At 34.1% G+C, this 20384-nt stretch overlaps 1 non-coding gene across 1 annotated transcript; it reads right to left on the minus strand.

Moving 5' to 3' along the window:
- Window positions 1-9873: 9873 nt before the first annotated feature.
- Trnat-agu (transfer RNA threonine (anticodon AGU)) lies at window positions 9874-9947 on the minus strand. The gene has a single exon. It is a non-coding gene; the product is annotated as a tRNA-Thr (tRNA).
- Window positions 9948-20384: the final 10437 nt, after the last annotated feature.

Below are 20384 nucleotides of genomic sequence, written 5' to 3' on the forward strand. Positions count from 1 at the left end.
AAGTTTTCCCATCAAATGTGGCAAGTTTAATGGACGGTCGAGCAACCGATGTGGGAGCGCCAAACTGTACAGAGCTGCTTTCCGCGATCGCCAATCTCCTTTCCATGTTTTTAATTTTCTCATCCACATGATTTTCAACTGTTGCGATACGGTTTTCTACCGTTTCAAATTTTTCATCAAAAGCATCAACTCGATGCTCTATCTCATTAAATTTGTTTTCCATCACAGTCTTCACCGAAGTAAGGTCGTTTTTAATTTCCTCTTGGTTAGAAACTAGGTCATTTTTCAGCACCGTTAAATCACTTTTCAATCGGTTTTGATTAGCCGCCATATCATTTTTTAATTGTTCTTGATTAGCTGCCATATCATTTTTTAATTGTTCTTGATTAGCTGCCATATCATTTTTTAATTGTTCTTGATTAGCCGCCATATCACTCTTCACAGAGGTGATTGCGTCAAGAAGTTGTTTTAATTGTTCATCCATTGCGCGAGTAATCACCATAAAAATAAAGTCCTAATTCAAAATAAAAGTCTTTATGAAAAAATGTCCAAAGTCACTTACTCCAAGAAAGTCCAGAAGAAGCCCCACGTTGGGCGCCAAATTGTAACGGATTCGGTGCGACTTCCACTTTCTTGAAATGAAAACACAGTTCTTGATAAAAACACAGGAAATTTATTTACACTATGTACAGGAAAGATCTTCAACAACTGCTAAATTATTCATCAGCAACTAAGCAATTATCACACAACACCGTAAACTCAACGTTTACACACGTATTTACTTCCAAATACGAAAACAACACAGCGAAATGCCTCGCCTCAATTCGAAATCCTCAATCGAAACTCTCCGTTTATCCATCGCTAACGGCTTTTATAAACATCCAAGAATTTTCTACAACATTCTTTCTGCTTCGAGAAATGCGTAGACCGTTATCAAATTTTATCAATGAAATAAAAAGAATAGGGGCTTGTATACTTTAGCCATATGTTAAGGGGTTGTATATTCATTACGGGAAATTATTTACAGGTTACGTTACTACAATAATTACTATTTACAGAATTTGTAACAATACTTTTAAAGAAAAATATGTTATCACTGGTGAAATATGAAGAAAAAAGGAGCATCACAATCGCGAGTACTCAAAGGGAGATCGTAGTGCAGACTGCCATTGAATTTTTAGTGGGCGGGTAATTTTAAAAGAGTTTTGATATTATGGGAGGTTCTTCGCGATATTTGCGAGGAATTGCGATTGCCCTTACGAGATATGAACCTCTGTTTTTATATTATGCATTTTGCATCTCAAATCGTTAACAGAGATGGATGATCATAAAAGTTTTGAAACGCATCAATTATGAAGTATAATCGGCAAATTTTTTGAGAGAACTTTTGCTTTTCTGCGGAAATCTCGTCTTCCTACTTTTTGACAACTATGGAGATTGTATGCGAATAAAAAATTTTGAATCCGCCATCTCGGATGCTTTTTAAAGTTTCGTTATATCGAATACCGTCTGTTGCTTTGAACGATTTGTGTGCCGTCGATAGCTCAGTTAGCAGGACGGTGAACTGTAGCTGAAAAAACAGAAATACATAGGTCGCTGGTTCGACTCCGGCTCGGCGGATTGACATTTTTTTCTTCCGTTTTTATATTTGAATTAAGTATTTCAAAAGATCGGAATCAAAGCGAAGAATATTTTAAATAAACTGACTAAAATAAATAACAAAATCACGCAAGGAACTTGGAAAAAAGAAATTAATAAAATGTATGACTTTCTTTTAAACATTCAAGTATTTTTTTTTCTTAATTTTCTTACTTGTTCTTCTCGGATACTTTAAAAGAAAAATATGTTATCACCATGAAATATGAAGAAAAAATGAGCACCACTATCGTGAGTACTCAAAGGGGGATCATTGTGTTGACTGCCATTGAATTTTTAGTGGGCGGGTAATTTATAAGAGTTTTGATATTTTGAGAGGTTCTTCACAACATTTGCGAGGCAATGCGATCGCACTTAGGGGATACTAACCTAAGTTTTTTATAATACGCATTTTGCACCTCAAAGCATTAATAGAGATTGGATGATCATAAAAGTTTTGAAACGAATTAAGTATGAAGTATAATCGGGAGTTTTTTTGAGAGAACGCTTGCTTTTCTGCGGAAAATTCGTCCTCCTAACTTGTGGGAATTCTAGAGATTCTTTTCCAATGAAAAATTTTAAATCTGTCATCTCGGATGCTTTTAATAGTTTCATTATATCGAATACCGTCTGTTGCTTTGAACGTTTTGTATGCCGTCGATAGCTCAGTTGGCAGAGCGGTGGAACGTAGGTATAAAAATAGATATCCATATGTCGCTGGTTCGACTCCGGCTCGGAGGATTGACGTTTTTTTTTCTTCGATTTTTATTATTGAATAATGTATCTCATAATACCGGAATCAAAATGAAGAATGTTTTGAATAAACTTTTTAAAAATAAATAACAAAATCAAGGAATTCAAAAAAAAAAAATAATAATAATAATAATAATAAAATGTATGCCTTAATTATGACTTATGATTAAAAAAAAATCATACATTTCTCTGAAAAAATTTCCCAATTATATACTTCATAAATTATCCGTTTCGAAACTTATGTGATCATCCAATCTCTTTTTATGCTTTGAGGTGCGAAATGCTTCTCAAATGCTGCGAAGAATGTGCAAGAATATCCAGTCTTTTAAAATTACCCGCCCACTAAAAATTCAATGACAGTCTGCACAATGATCCTCCCGTGAGCACCCATGATAATGACACTCCCTTTTTCTCTACATATTTAGCAATGATAACCTGTTTTTATTAAAAAATATCCAAGAAGATTAAGTAAGAAAAATTAGAAGAAAATACATATTATTTAAAAAAACGTTGTACGGTTGTTTGGGGGAAGTTGGTCACTGGGGTTAGTGGGTCACCCCCTAAAACTGAAGTATGATTACTGGTTTTATACTTGTTTTACACTGATCATGTCGCATTTCTTCAGAGCTATTGATTTTGGAAATATTTTGGCTTCATATGGAACGTTTTTCTATGTCATTGAACTTATGCCAAGTAAAATTTAAGAGAATTATTTTAAGGGAGTTCAAAGAACATTTTACATAGAAGTGTGTCTTGGTTAATTTTTTTATGTTCGTTAAACTTTCCTGTATAGTTTTACCTAAAGTGCATACCGCAACCGGAATTTCTGTACAGAGTATATTTACTAATAATAAAGCTGAAAGTCTCTCTGTCTGTCAGGATATCTGTGACGCGCATAGCGCCTACACCGTTCGGCCGATTTTCATGAAATTTGGCACAAAGTTGGTTTGTAGCATGGGGGTGTGCACCTCGAAGCGATTTTTCGAAAATTCGATTCGGTTCTTTTTCTATTCCCATTTTCTTTACTTATAATAAAGCTGAAAATCTCTCTGTCTGTCAGGATCTCTGTCCGGATCTCTCTCTGTCAGGATCTCTGTGACGCGCAAAGCGCCTACATCGTTCGGCCGATTTTCATGAAATTTGGCACAAAGTTAGTTTGGCATGGGGGTGTGCACCTCGAAGCGATTTTTCGAAAATTCGATGTGATTCTTTTTCTATTCCAATTTTAAGAACAAAATTATCATAAGATGGACGAGTAAATTACGAAATTATCATAACGTGGAACCGTAACATGGATACAAGCCAATTGGCGAGAAAATTCACCATACATTATTTGTAAATATACAGGCGAACCAAAAGACCTTTTAGTTTTCTATTAGGGGCAAAGCCGTGCGGGTACCACTAGTCAATAATATTGACGATTTTAAAATCAAAAGGCACTCTGATGAAAATTTTCTATTAATGAAATAGAAGATAACTATGTAGACTTAGAAGGAATGATAGTTCAGCTATAAAAACTGCAAAAGCTGGTGAATATGTATTTGTGAAACTTGCATAAAGGAAAACTATGAAGTATTATACAGCTCTGAGTTTGGAAGTTGATAATGCAAATGAAAAAATACTGCTAATTTGAAAGAACGAACAGAAATGGCGACACTTTTCATTGGCCTAATGCAGATGATGTGGTAATTATTAGTGATGATGAAGGGATAATAATTCTGCCTTTACCCAACTTTAAATAGACACAAAAATTTAGTGTTTTAAATGCCTTTTTCAATTTATAATTTTGGCAAATTTACCGAAATTGATCTTACGCAACTGTTCCACGTTCTTTTAACTATGTATATGTAAAATAACAGTAAAACCTCTTCGAGCGGTAACTTGTCTTTAGCGGTCACTCCTCTTAACTGCCGAATTTTTGCGGCACAGACTTTTTAGCCCATGGACTTACTGTTAAAAACACCCGTTAGCAATGGTAACCCAACCCTTTTGATCCGCCGCCGAGTGGATGCGTCCATCCCTATTATTTAGGAAAAGCTATTCACTTTCTGTTTCTCATCTACAGCCATTCAATTCAAGGATGTTTACAGCGAATAAGGCCTTCACTTCAAGAATTGTTTCACGAACTCCGATAGTTTGGAGTAAAAATTTCACTCATGCTTATTTTATTATAATTGGTCAGTGTGCATGTGTAATCTGGGTTGCAAACAACACTGTCGAAGATCATTTTTATGAATCTCGAACATTGTATTCAAAATTTTGAGCAATATGAGCACAGAAAATCGGCGAGAAAATTAATAGAGTATGGGCCATTTCACAGTATTTTGTTCAAATGTAGAGTCCGCAATATGACACTTTTTTTGCCATAACTGTTTAATGTGCTATTTGATTAGCACAAATTTTTATTCTGACTTAATCCTACCAACATATAAACTCAAAATGAAACAATGTGCAAATCAAACAGTAAATTGAATAATTATAGCAAAAAAAGTATCATGTTGCGAACTCTACATTTGGACAAAATTGTGAAATGGCCCGTATATGATATCGAATTCTTTCCATCACGAAACAGCAATGGACTCATTTGATAATTACGGTGCCGACTGAGATAAACGTCTTCTTGTTAACGAGTCGACGTTTTTTGAACAAACACATTTTTATGCCTTTCAGGCACTAATTCGGCTTTTGACGATCAATTTACTAATGCGTTTTGTAATCATCAGCAAACTCAACTTTCAACTGAAGTGATTTTTGGGGATAATACCCTGGCCTCAAAAAGTTAAGGTACAACCGGTTTTATGCGTCTAATTTTCAAATGAATCAATGTAGAAACAAAAATTTTGGAGGATATGGGCATTAAATAGTTTTTTTATTAAATGCGTCATAGAAATTTATATGTGTATTGCAAAAACGATTTAAAGCAAAAAAAAAAAAGAAAAAGCAATCTTTTCGGGAAAGTCCATTCTTGAAGAAAACAGAACATCATAATGTTATGTAGTAACATGTCATAGAAACAATACAAAAATGGGTTCTAATAAGGAATGTGTCCCCCCTAACTTGAATTCATTGACGGCATCGAATTTCCATGCTGTTTATTAGGTTGTCGGGCACCGGAATAGGAAGCGAAGACCAGACACAGAGTAAGCCTTGTTCCAGCTCATGTAAGGGCCTTTGAGGAAGATTTATAGCCGCAACCTGTCTGCCGAGATAGTCCCAAAGATGTTCTATCGGATTCAGGTCTGGAGATCTAGCTGGCCTCAACAATCCGAGCTCGGTGAGGTCGTGCATTACCATCCATCAGAATGAATTCATTACCAATAGCACCAGCATATGGACGGATATATGGATCAAGGATCTCCCCCCGATATCTCAGGCCAGTCAGAGTTCCTCCGTGGAACACATGCAGGTCAGTGTGACCATCAAGCGAGATCCCTGCCCAAAACATGATTCCACCATCTGTATAACTGTGCCTTTCAACAGTGTTGAATTGATGGTGTCTAGTGTGCTGTTCCCTCGAGATCAGTAGAAACCCTGAACCACTCTCCAATGTAAATCTGGACTCGTCTGTGAACAGCACAGAAGCCCATTGCTGCCGGGTCCAGGAAACATATTCTCTTGTCCAGCATAAGCGGATCTTTCGCTGTAGTCCGTTGAGCGGAACCAACACAACTGGTCGTCTTGCATAGAGATCTGCTTTGTGAAGACGATTTTGCACCGTAGTAGCAGAGATTCTTCTTCCTGATGCTACAAAGGGGTCTGCAACGAGCTGCGGCACAGTAGTGGTTCTTCTCCTTTCGGACCGAAAGAACTAGAAAACGGTTTTCTACAGGTGTTGTAACTTGTGGTCGGCCTGAAACAGGTCTTCTGGACACAGAATCTTCTACTTGGTATTGATCCCAAAGTTGCCGAACAACACCTAAGAGACACATTGAGACGTCCAGCAGCATCATCCTGAGACAATCCCATTTCCATGCATCCAACTGCCCGCTACCTTAACGAATCGGGCATACGACGTCCCTGAGACATTTTCTAAACTCTATTGACTATATTGTCACCGAAACTGCCAACAACAGTTGAAAATCAACACAACTTACACATAAAAGCACGAAAGCTTGATATTTTCATTTTTTTTCTCACTCAGTAAGATGTGTTCTTTTCTATAAAATAAAAGTGGCAGCTATATTTTTTCTTTATAAATGGTTTTAAAGTTCGTTATTTTCATTCATGCAAACTATGCATTTTAGTGTTACTGCCATTTTTTTAATGGTGAGCTTTGAAGCACATGTTGTACCTTGAACTTTTTGAGGCCAGTGTAGATTAAGTCATAGGAAAGTCAGATGCAATGTTAGATATTTACATTTTCAATTGAAAAACGAGTTTTAAATCGGTTGTTGGAGAAGAATAAAAAATTTTAAGTCCAATATATATTGTATCCTTTTTTCGAAAACTGTAAACTACACTTAAATAATATACTATTTCCCGTTCAGATTAGGTCTCAAACTTCATTTTATGATGAGACTTGCTTATATTATTTACGGATTGGTAGCCGTTTAGTGAGGTTTCACTGTATATACTTATAGGGGCTTTCAATAAATTTCACAGGTGCAATTGTTTTGTTTTTTGTTTAAAATAGTTTGTCATCAAGATTTAAATGACAGTAGATAGCTTATTTATAGAAGCATTTACAAAAAAAAAAATATTTCACACTAAAAATTTCATACTTTATCAAGTAAGACCTACTAACCCCTTTTTTTGGACATTCCTGATTAAAATATACAAAACAATATTTTTGCAAAGCCAGGAGGGGTGGGGGCACTTGGTCCTCCCCTAACCCTCCTAAGTCACGGGTCTGCAGGGAGGTATCTGAAATACTAGATGTTTTGTTTTCCAAAAAGCGATGGAAGGAAGTGGTTAAAAACCCATTTGAAATGATAGCACACAATTGAAATTTTTACCATCGTTATCATAATTATAGAACGGGAGAATTACAGCCTTATTTCGTTCGCTGCTTTTTTTTTTTTTTTTTTTTAGTTTTTAAGAATTTGACACGAAAGTTATTGAAAAGTTTTTTCCCTTCAAGCTTTCAATTGAATTGAATACAATGAGGATTAGTTCCTTAAACTACCATTTTAATTGTTACTGCTTTTAATAACTTCTCATCTGCTCTCTCTCTCTCTCTCTCACTTGGCTAAAAGATCCGTTAGAAAACAACTCCATAAAACTTATGAGGCTGTTTTTACAAAAACAAAAAAAAAAATATATATATATATATATATATATATATGTATATAATAAATAAATACCAGGACGAAAATGTTTTGTAATGTCATTTATACTTGAGAAATAAAATTTAAAATGAAGAAAAAAAAACGAATTTTTCATAAAGTGATGTTTGCGTATGAAAAGAAAGGGGGGGGGGAGAATCACATACGCGCTGTTGAGGTTTAGAACAGTGCTTCTCAACCTTTTTTACTTTACGGCGCACTTGATAGTTGGCTCAATTCTTGCGGCACACTGAAACAAATTTTATGTGTCAATATAGACAATGTTTTCATCACTCATTAATCGAAGCAAGGCAGGGAAAAAACCAGCGTTTCCATGTCAGGATTTAACGTTTAATCTTTTAAAACATTTCAGTTCCCTTAGAAATTCAATTAACGTGCATGAATTTTAGTGATTATTAGGATTAGCAAGTCCGAAACTTTCACTTAACACGACTATCTTGAGTTAGTTTATACTTGAGTTAGGTTATTCTTCAGCAGTTATGCCTGTCTTGAGGGAGATTGGCGCTTTGTATTCAGCTCTATGGTAAGAAGAGCTGCAGGAAGTTTTTAAATCGTGGATCTAGCCGTAATATTTTGCTGTTCTTGAATAGTGTCAATGCTATAAGAATAATGGTAACAGTAACAGCTCATGAATAACATGATCAGAAATTTCTAGGTACACTCTTTTCACTAATAGCCAATATACGTCTAAAGACACTTCGCTAAACCGCAGTTTTAAGGAGCTGTCGCTCCTGTGTGAGGCCAATAAAGTTTTATTATGAAGAAAATTCCTTTGCCGATGCGTCAACGGATCACGAAATCAGTCATATTGTTTTACGCCAGTCAACTTGAAGTAAAACAACAGTACTTAAACTTTGTTCTGAATCATGGCCAAATGTTCTACCACTATTTGAAGCTTTTCTTTCAAGGTATATAGGTTTCACATAGTTGAGGCAAACCTAACCCGGCAGCATCGTAATGCTGTAATTTGAATCTGCTTAACCTTCATAATGCTGCCAGGCTAGGTTTGCCCCAACTATAGTCGGTCCGTTTAAACATGTCCTAAGGGCCACGATCGAATTCCTCTCTCCCACTCCCCTGCTAAATATTTGGTTTGAATCCGTTTAATTGTGGAAGCATTTGAACACGATACTCACCGCGTCCATGAATTCTTCGATTGAGTTCGTTAATATACATACTTAAAAATATCAGACGCGTATGCGTTTTCCCCAGAAAATATTTGTATAGTAATCTAAGTCAGAAAGTTGCACCTCGTCCCCCAACTCAAAAACTCTTGGCTTAACCTTGCTTTTCAAAAAACTGCGAAACACCGTGCGAAGAAGCAAGCAGTAATGATCTGCGCCCACGTCTTCCGAAAGTACATTGAAAATTAAGTGGTCTTAATTGAATGAAGTTGGCGGTTTTTACTGCCTCAACCAGGGCTAACTTCAACTCATATGTCATATTGTTTGCCAGGAGAGTTTCACGATAGAGGAAACCGATTTGAACACCTGGATTTTGATTTTTCGCATTCAACATGAACCCTTCGATTATTTTCCATCTTTGCAATTGCTTCATCACTGTATGCGCGTGTGCAGTTGTAACACTGAATCCCGTTGCTTTTTATTAATTTAGCTGTAACGCAGAATATTTCATCACCCGTTGCATGATGAGAAAGTTCTTTGCAGAAAATAAAATGATTTTGAATGAAGTCCTCATGAGCAAGAATAGTACATCTTTTATATCTGTTGAATTATCAACTAAAAATTTAAAAAAAAAAAAATCAGCTACTTGTAGTTTATCAGTTATTATTTTTAATGTCCCGCGTCATGTCATTAATTAGTCACCTGATTAAATCGTCTAGAATTGGCATTTTGACCACTTCATTCGTTGCATCGGAACTTATCGTTCCCCCTACGATTTCTTGACATGTTGGTAAAATAAATGTTCACACCGTTGTTATTACTTTAATGAAACCAGCAACAATACATGAAACTATGAACATTATATGCGATTTCTTGCACAGGTAAAATAGGTATCCTTCCTTATTCTACAACTACGAAAATACTGTGGCACACTAAGGACATTGTCGCGGCGTACCAGTATGCCGCGGCACACCCATTGAGCTGGGCACACCGGTTGAGAAGCACTGGTTTAGAACACACTGATCAAACGCCGGGCCTTTCATGACATTTTAAAAGGAGAAAAAATAATTCCCACTAGGCACCGGCGAGATTCGAACTCACGATCTCCTGTTTACTAGACAGGCGCTTTAACCAACTAAGCCACGGCGCCTCCTTCAGCTTATAATTTATGTAGCTACTTAAAAGCTGAAAATACTGAACTCGCCATCTAGCGAAAGAAAGTTAAAGTAAAATCTCATCTTTGCAGAGACGACGAGAGGTCACTGCCCCAAACAAATTCTTTTAATCGACTAAATCGACGATTTGGAGATATTATTCTAACCAAGCCCGGATCGGATTTATAAATTTTAGGCCTCCCGGAAAAAAGAACCAGCAGAGTCTCTTATCGTCTACTGGATTGCCTCCCCCCCCCCCCCCCCAATTAACGATTTTTTTTTTTCAAACGAGTGATTGCTAAAATTGTTTAAATGTGTTTATTAATTATTAAGGTTTTTAACTTAACTTGTCTAAGCGCTTCTGGGTCATTACGTGGGGTTTTTCATTCTGATTTTCAGAAGCGCATTTTATTTATAAGTTATGTCAACAAGTTAACAAGTCTCCCATAACTTGACAATTCTCCTCAAATTTTAACATCCAATTTTTAAAAAATCCAAAACTTCTTCCCTGTATATCCTGGTTTTGAAACTATTCTCAAATTTATATGGATTTGGTTTAGTTTGGCCAGCTTTCGTTCGGTATTTTTTACGAGTTCGGCACATGTTTATGCGATGTTCGTGTTTTCTTTCAATATTTTCTTGATTGTTGCTTGCTTTTAACTGCATAAATATTTACACGAATGCATTTTTGCCTCTTTAATTAATTTTATTTCATTTGTTTTATTGGTAAAATTCTTTAAGATTTTGTTCTGTGGAAATTTGTAGGATCCCCCCCCCCCCCCCCTCCCCTCTCATCGAACTGATCAAAACATTTTTTCGGAAAATGCTTCGACCCATTTCCTTGGCATGAATGGAGAATTTTGTGAATGCTTTAAATCCGTTTTTTGAAATTGATGTTATTCCTCTATTTACCGCTGTTATAATAATGATATGGTTAGGTGCTGTGCGAAAGTTTTATTTTTTTACTTTGTCTTGTTCATCAGTACATTGAGTTATCAAACCATTCCTTTGGCTGGCCTCATAAGGAGAAGGATTTTGAATTAATGACATTTAACTTCTTATTTAAAATTACATAACTTCAAAAATCCTATATTAGTAAACGAAACGAATTTTTTGATACCTTTTTTTTCGATTTTAATAATGTTTTATATTTTCGACTGTAATGTTTTTTTCCCCCATCATTAGAGATTTGCACAAATATGTTAGAACCACGGGAATTGCTCTATCATTTCATTCGTAAGCGAAACTTTCACAGAAAAATTCCCTAATTTGGAGACGAAAAAAAAACTTCAAACACTTAAAAAATGTACGTTGAGCAGAATACGAGTTGAAAAATAAACGCCAATCCTTTCGTGTAAAAGTAAACAGAAAATATACTTGTGTTATGCTTTCAACAACGGAATCGAATTGGATTGTAACGCAAAGAGATAGAGACAGGGGCGGACTGGCCAGTCGGGGGCGGCAAGTGTCTGAAATACCAAAAGATTATGAGCGATATTAATCAAATTGGTACCATTGTGCAATTGGTACCTGGAATTTTAGTAAACACTCGAGTTCACGATGCAAAAGCTGATGGCTACTTTTAGTACCGGTACAGCACTGTTCGTGACACACGTTAATGAGTCTGTCAATGTGTCTAAAAATGTAAGGGTTAGGAACTGGTTATTGAGGTCGCTGAAGGGGGGGTTCCGGGGGGGGGGTGTTAGAAATTCTTAAGACATTTATTTTTTTTTAAATGAGGGTGAAATGTTTATTATTTACTTTTAAATGTTTGGATAATATTTTAATATATAACAAAACATGTCATAACTTCGGAAGCAGAAATTTTAGCTTTTAGTACTTCTAAAAATGTTTCAAGAAAAACAGTGGTTCAAATTTGAAGTGTGGCAAAAATGAACTTCTAGAAATCTTCGTTTAAATAAGCTCTTTTTGATAGTGTATTGACTTCTTTTCTGCACTCCGCAGAGGCTATATGAATAAAAACTGATATTAATCTAAAAATTTTAAATATTTTTATCGACGACCTTTCTGATTTCAGACTACCCGTTTGTCCAAGTTCCTTTAAATTCTATACACATTCAACATTCATGCGGACATCGGTCTGACACGGAGCATTTTATACGAGGGTAGCTCTGAAATTTATGAAATACATCCAGGTTTTTAAAGTTGCAAAATTTTAGGAGTGTTCAAAGTAGTCTCCTCCAGCATCAATGCACTTTTACAGACGAATTTTCCGCAGATTAAATGCCCCAAACCATTAATTTCTTGGAATCGATGAGAAAATGCACTTATAGCCTCATCAGTCTCTCTTTCTGAATGAAAACTACGTCCACTTAAGTTATTTCTTAGATTAAAAAATAATCAAAAGTCACATATAGCTAGATCCGGAGAATAAGGTGGATGTTTTATCACCTGAATTTGTTTTTCTGCAAGAAACTCAGCTGTTAATCTGGCTGAATGGGATGATTCATTGTCGTGGTGAAGCATGAGCCCCTAACAATCACTTCTTTAAAGAATATCTGGAAGACATTTAGTGGTATACCAGTTTGCTGTAAATGTCGTCTCTCCTTCAACTTGATGGCTTTGTTTAATTCCGTACTTCTGAAGAATACGGCATGCATTCCTTTTCTTACACGACTGCGCGTGCGCGACGCAAAGGAGGGTAATGTGTTTATGAGTCTATGTGTGTGTATGTTTGTTCGTATGTGGCGTTTTACAGGCTAAACCCTTTCGCCGATTTTGATAAATCTTACGTCAATCGATTTGTCTTAACCTTGGGAGTTCGGGATCGTGTCGCATGCTACCTGCGTGCTACACAGCGTGCGACAAATGCAGGTAGCGTTTTCACTGCCTGAATTTTTTGTTTACTAAATCTACTAATTCCATTTTCACCTCTAACATGTTGCATTTGTTTTTGTCGTGATTCAGGGGACTGAGTTTCGTGACGTGTACTCTCTTGACGGGCTTTTTTAGTTTTGGGAGAAAGATTTGATTGACGGGACTTTTCCGCGCTGTTAATATAGCTGCTGTTGACTTAAGTTCGCGCATTTTTGCTAAAGGTTAAGCATATGTAGCTTTAAGACGAGTAAGGTTCTTAGAGGAACTAATAATCAGTAGTTTAGACCACCGCACGATACAAACTTACTCAATAAAATGACAAGATTGCGAAATTTGCCGTCTTATGATCATAATAACTAAGTCAATGAAAATTAACTAAAAAGGGTAAAATAAAAAATAATTGTTAAATAAAAACAAAAAACCCGACTGCGTAAAAACCAAAAAAAAAAACTAAAAAGAAAAAAATGTAAGCCCAGTAGTTTAGAATTTAATTAAGTATTACTGAATAACTACTCCATTGAAATAGTTTCATTGTCGATACACACATAAGACAAATCATAAATTCAAAAGCAGTAAGGATCAACAGTCGGAGCCCATTCAAATTTTACGGGGTTCCTTGACTAGTCAAAAAGGAATGGACTGTTCCTTCTTCTATTCTGCTTTTGAAGTTATGACTTGTCTTTTGTGTGTATCAATTATAAAACTATTTCAATGGAGTAGTTATTCAGTAATACTTAATTAAATTCTAAACTATTGGGCTTACATCTTTTTTTTTTTTTACGCAGTGGGTTTTTTTGTTTTTATTTAATAATTATTTTTTCATTGCTTGTTGTCTTTTTACCATTGTCGGAGTGATATCATCTTCAAAGACCCACACACTGCTTTCTTGGACGAGTTGGAACGTCGAAAAAGGGGTACGTTTCATCACCCGTAACAAATTTTAGAAATGATGTTCAAATCTTTATTTAGTAATTTAAAGGTTTCTTTGCTGATTCTGATACGTACCTCTTTTTAGTAATCAGAAAAATTATAGGGAAGCCAAGGGCAAACTATTTTTTTCATTCTCATCCTCATGATTGCCAATTCACTGATCAAGTAACGCTCTGACGTCAACAGCAATGAAACTCGCGCCGTAGCATGCGTGACGGCATTATTTCATTGTTGAAACACCAACAATTTAGTAAGTTATTTCTAATTTTGTAATATTTTCTGGAAATGTTTGACATGCAGGGAAATAGTTAATTTTTACAAGGCTGAACTGGATCCGGTAACTTAACAGTTTTATTTTTAAGACGAACTGTAGGAGAATGAAGAAACGAAAAAAGAGGCAACAATGAACGCTATCTACGGGGGTTTAGGATTAATCCACTGGAGTTAGGGTTAAAATTTCAACCATCAAAATATCACAAAACAGGCAACTGCTTCGTTGAAATGTAGAAACAATTTTCTCCCGTCATACCACCATGACGGTCGATTTTCTAGTACGTAATAATTCTTATTTTGTGTATGGCTGGGGATCCAATGTTAAGATCCTCTTTGGTAGGTTCAGCGATTTATCATCCATTAACATTTTTCGTATGAGTGACAAATTATCCGAGATTACTGTCCACGGTGGCCTTCCTGTGTGCATTCGTCATCCTGAAGAGAATTACGGCCTCAGCAAATTCTTTAAACCATCTGAATACAGTAGCATGTAAATACAGTAAAACCCCTCTAATGCGGACACTAACGGGACAATTTTTTTTTTTTTTTTTGTTCGCAATGGAGGGGTGTCCGCGGGACAGGGGTTAAATTATGTTGTTTGACTTGGGATCGGGGAATTAGAAATTGTCCGCATGAGAGGAGTGTCCGCATTTGAAGGATGTCCGTTAGGAGGGGTTTTACTGTACATTCATCACCAAATGCTAATTGCAGCCGTTGAACGCATTCGTCTTGATTTAATCCCTCCTTAAAATCATAGACAATCATATCACGATAATTTTCTGGCGTCAACTCAATTTTCTCCTGTATAAATTTTATTCTAATTATTAACAGTAATTGAGAACACGGTAATCATAAATTTTTCGTTTTTTTAATTAGGTTGAACTGTGATTTTTCTTCTGTGATTTGGTGTTTCTATAACGATTAATTTCACTTTGCTGTTCTCATTTTTTTTTGTTATGAGAAAAGCAAAAAAAAAAAAAAAAGAATTGTGCTTTCTGGTAATTCAACTAGACACTTGTTATTAATAATTTATTTCGTTAATTAAGGTGCATTATTTATTCAATAGTTTATTGTTTATTGTTCCCGACAATCGATAATATCAAAAGAATTATGTTTAGCGGCGCTATTAAGGTGTGATACAAGCAGTTGTGTACTTAAGGGGTTTAGCGCCCCTGGCGAACTTAAGAAATTACGGTGAGGTTCCAACTGGCCCAAACTGTGAAACACATCAAGATAAGCTTGTCACGGGGCGATCACCTCCCTCCTAATAAAGAGATCCGAAAGTCTGAGCCACTCCATCGCCATCTTTGCCCACTGTCTAAAATAAACTTTTTTGGCGATCCCTGAATATCGATAAATGCCAATACATAGTGGAAGGATTTCTTGCCGTGGAGGTAGGAATACAGGGGGGGAACATGCCGTGTTATCTACTCCTATTGTCCAGTTAGAAGTACACTGTGAGTGAGTGGAGGCCATGTTGAGTGGTGAGAAAGGGGGAAAAGACTCGTATTACTATGGCGAAAATTTCGCGTGTTTTACTTTTCTCGCTCAAATTGATAATGAAAGTATTTATTGCCTACATAGGAAATTAAAAAGAAAAGGAAAACACAATTATATTTTAAGCTTTAAATTTCCAAATAATAAACTAATTGCATAATTAATGCCTTAAGTGAATTAAAATTATTTTAGTGACAAATTAATGATCAACTGATTATAAATGCTATTTTTTTTTTCAATAAAGCACACTGATTATCCCATAGAGAAGGTTACAAAATTATCGAAATTATCAAAACTTTGCAGTTTATGTCCAGACTGTAAAATTAGATTACAGCACAATGAAAAAAAGCAGCTAGAAATCAACAAGGATAAATAAAGGGAAAACTAAAACGAAAAACTTATTTTGATAAAGTTACAAGAATGAGGTTAAAAATAAAATAAAAGTAACAAACTTTAGATTAGTTTTTAAAAAAGCAATCCCGTGTAAATAAATGTTAAATAGCATAAAATTCTAAACAACTTCTTGAAAACCTATCCACCCAGTTCTTTGAATTTTGATGATTCATTCTTTCTTTCTTTATTATTATTATTTTAGAGATACAGTCGAGTCCCGACTTACGCGAAGGATGTGTTCCATGACTCCTCGAGTAAGTTGAAATTTTGCGTTGTGGAAAAGTATATGAAAAACATTTTTTTAAAGCATACCAAATTCTTTTAGTCACTTATAAACACCCCTTAAACTGCTTAAAAAAAATTCCTTAACTACACACCACAATTTCTTAAATAAAGAACTGAACTTTTACCGTATTTAAAAATAAAAAAAACTTATTCAACATGAAATATTTTAAGTGCTCAAAATGAATGGAATATAGACATAAAATAAAACAACACAGTACGCAAAGTATGTATTAATAATAAAATGCTGAACTATAATAGTACTGTATAGCAAATACAGTAATAATATTTATGAGTTAAAAGATGAAGATGATGATGTATGCTCCATGATCAGATCGTTATTCTCATCTAATGTATTTTTTTTAAATACAGTTGCTTCGCCTTTTCTTTTATAACGTTTCAATTTGGGGCAACAGCCCCTCTTTCTTATCTCTTTAATCCACAATACAAGAGCAGCTTCTATATTAACTTTGCTAGAATTGCTCTGCAAGCTTCAGTATTCAAACTAAGTTATGAACTTTTAGGAATATCTTTTTGTTTTGACTTTTAATTGTACGTATGGAAAATTCACTCATATTAATGTCGTGCTACCGTCGACGTTTTGTAGTTGTTCAAGTCTATCGAAAATCTAAGGCCCTTTTTTTAAAAAAAAATCAGAACCTTTTTTTTTTCTTCCCATCTTCACAAACTTTAGATAAAGGTGCCACTGAGGTGCCAGAAATTTCATACACTTTAAGATTTATTATGAAAAAAATGAATAAATGAAAGATGCTGAGTGGTTTTTTGATGCACTAACAACGCGATGCGTAGATTAGTTTGGTGTGAGAACTTTCGCTGTCAGTGATGCGTCAAGTGATGTAGTAACATTTACAAAATAAATATTTTGTAGCCAATAACGAAGCCGATACTTCCTTCCAAAATAATTTGTGTTGTGGACGAAATTTCGCGTTAGCTCTAAAATTCGTTACTAGGAAAATCTTGCGTTGTAGCCATTTCGCGTAAGTCGAATCGCGTTGTAGCGGGCGTCGACTGTACACGGAATACTTGGTATTCGGTATACTGTATATCAGCAGACAAACCGATTATTTGTTTTGGCAGAGTAGGGGAATGTGGGGCAAAGTGAAATGGTTAAGCTGACTGAGCTTTTTCAAAATGAACAAATTGGAAATTTGTTTTGAAAATTACAGTACATGAAAGAACATTGTATTTTATAATAAAACGTGCATTGAAATGGTATTTTTTATTTTCGCCGGTGAATTTTCGCTTTCAAAAAAAAAAAAAGTGGAAAAATTTCGCTTTATTTTTTCATGGGGCAAAGTGAAAAATGAAATATGTTTGAAATAAAATATTTTCTATTGGATTATAAAAAATATTTTTGATCAAAGGAATCAGTAAATAAAAGGTTGAATGAATAAATGAAAAGATGCTAAAAGAAATAAACGAATAATTAATTAAATAAATTAATTAATGTATGGGGACAAATAAACGAGTGAGTAAAACAGTGAATGAATAAGAAAATAAGTGTATGAATGAATAAATAATTGAATGACTAAATTAAGGTATGTTAATAAAGTAATTAATAAAATGCGTAAAAGATTTAATAAATGATTGAATAATTAAACGAAATTAATTTTTCACTTTTCCCGCATGTACTTGTCTGACTGCGCAAAATAATTAAAATATTAATGGGCTTAATATTAACTAAATAAATGTTGCATCGAATATTAGGTCTCAATTAATATTTCAAATGATAATTGCAAGAAATTTATCATTTAATAATAACTAGCATAATTTTCGACTTACAATAAAATATTCCAATATGAGAATCATTTTTCGAAAATTGCTTGTGTTATCACATTCTATGATTTTCAGAGTTGTTTTTTCTTAGCTAGAATAGGCTATATTTTTTACTACATAGTTAAAATATTACTAGATAGGTGGCACTAACAGCAGAGTAAATATTTCACCATTTCACTTTGCCCCTCTTATTCACTTTGTCCCACATTCCCCTACTTCAACATTCGACAACCGCATAGTGAACAAATTTAAAACTTCGAAAATTCCCAAAGAAACATTTTTTATGCAATGAATGAAAGAATCAGTATAATGCCATGTCGCAATATTAATTAAAATTCTTACTTATTATTTTTTCTCATTTAAATTAATTTAAATGTTTAAAAAAAATGCTTAGACCTTAAATTTAAATCTTGTTGCTTTTCAATGTTTATTAAATCTTCTGACACATTACATTAGTTTTACTATTATAAACAAATATGACACTATAAATAGAAAAAATTCAGTAATGTTAATTAGTAATAAATGTAAAACATTAATTTATTGCTAGTTTACATTAACTGCTACTTTTTTTACATAAAATCATGGATGTAATGTAAAAAGAAAAGCACTTGCATTTTAAATTTTGTAGCATTTTAATTTCTAATTTTTACATCTTATGAAATATTAAATATTGATTAAAAACACAACCTATTAAGAATTAGTCTTTGTAATCAAAGTTTAATTGGAACTTAATAACAAAAAATGAAAGCACTTGACAATGTTTCAAACTTCATTTCACAATTTTATCGATAGAATTGCTTATAAGTTACCGATGAGTAGCAGCAAATCACCTCAATAAATTCTAATTTGTAATGATATTTTAAGCAACTGGGGTTTGTATTTGTGAGTAAGATAAATGCAGGATTATTTATGACATAAATATATATTATGACACAGCAAACTAATTCTTTTCCATTATTTTAAAGCATGGGATTTAAAAGTATTCTTACTTATAAAATCTGAACCATTGGAAAACTTGATATTCACGTTTAGTTTCTAACGTTGTATGCATCTTAGTTTAGCAATGAAATACAACGCTAAATTTTCATAAAAAGGAATTAGTATTTCAACCTATGTTTTGAAATTTTCCCCCTTCCCATTAGGGGGAGTGGATTGAAAAAAAAATAAATAAATAAATAGATTTAAAAAAATCTAGGAGTCGGAGTCGGCCATTTTCCCTCCGACTCCGCAGCCCTGGTTCAAGCGAACCTTTTGAAAGCGATTTGTCAAAAATCGCTTTTGAAAAATGCGATTAGTAACAGATTTTTTTAAAAATACTAAGTAAGCACTTTTCATAATGCACTCAAAAGGACAAAATAACTTTTCCGGGTCAGAAAAGACAATTTAAGTATCCATGTAGTTTTTCATTATTCTAAGAAAAAGGCTATACAAACGAAGAGAAGTACGGCTCAAGTCATGTAGAGAATGTTTTATCATTTTCTAGCTTTCAATCATAAATTTGAGGGTTGAAACATGCATATTTTTCTTAATGGGAAAGTTTGATTTGAAATGACTTGAGCGCGCTTTTCTTCGTTAGTAAAGTCTTTTTCTTGGAATAATTGAAAACTACAGGAATACTTTTTCCTTTCTTATATAATTGCCTTTCTGAACCAAAAAAGTTTTTTTGTCCTTTTGAGTGCATCATGTGAAGTACTTAGTATTTTTTTTTAATCCGTTATATTGAAGATTTTTGTTTTTAAATAAAATTTTTATTTTACGTTAAGTTGTACCTTAAGATTAAACAAATCATTTAGTGAAATTCCGATGTCTCGAAGTCGTCTAGTTGCTGAGATATAAGCAAAAGAATGGTTCATAACATACGTTTTGTGATAAAGAACCTAATATGTCTCTTTACTTAGCCCTGTTATCGATTATTGGCATGGATGAAGATAAAAACTCTAAAAAAGCAACGACAGTGTATAAATTTCATTCTTGCTCCAGTGAAGCCTTGATTCAAAATAGTCATTATGATTACTATTAACAATACTGTTGCAAGGCAACAAAATTTGTAAGAATGGGTTTTATATTCAAATATTTAATGGGGAAAGTGCATGAAATTTGCTGTTTTCCATCGGAAACGAAAAAATAATTTTATTTTAGAATTTTAATTTTTCAGCGTTAAGCTGTACCTTTAAATTAAGCAAATCATTAAGTAAAATCCCAAAGTGGTTAAGTAGCTGAGATATAAGCGAAAGCAGGCCTCAGATTTTTCCATGGCAAGTAATAAAAGTGCTTAATAAAAATGGGGATTATTTATCCAATTTTTAATTAAAATACGCTGGAATTAGTTGCTTGAAATTTGATGATGTTGCTAAAAAAGTAAGTTTTAACATACTTTTTGTGTATTTCCTGAAAATAATTGAACTCAGCGAGCATGACCAGTT

Source organism: Uloborus diversus, chromosome 5 (assembly GCF_026930045.1).
Source record: "Uloborus diversus isolate 005 chromosome 5, Udiv.v.3.1, whole genome shotgun sequence".
In the NCBI taxonomy this organism is placed as follows: Eukaryota; Metazoa; Arthropoda; class Arachnida; order Araneae; family Uloboridae; genus Uloborus; species Uloborus diversus.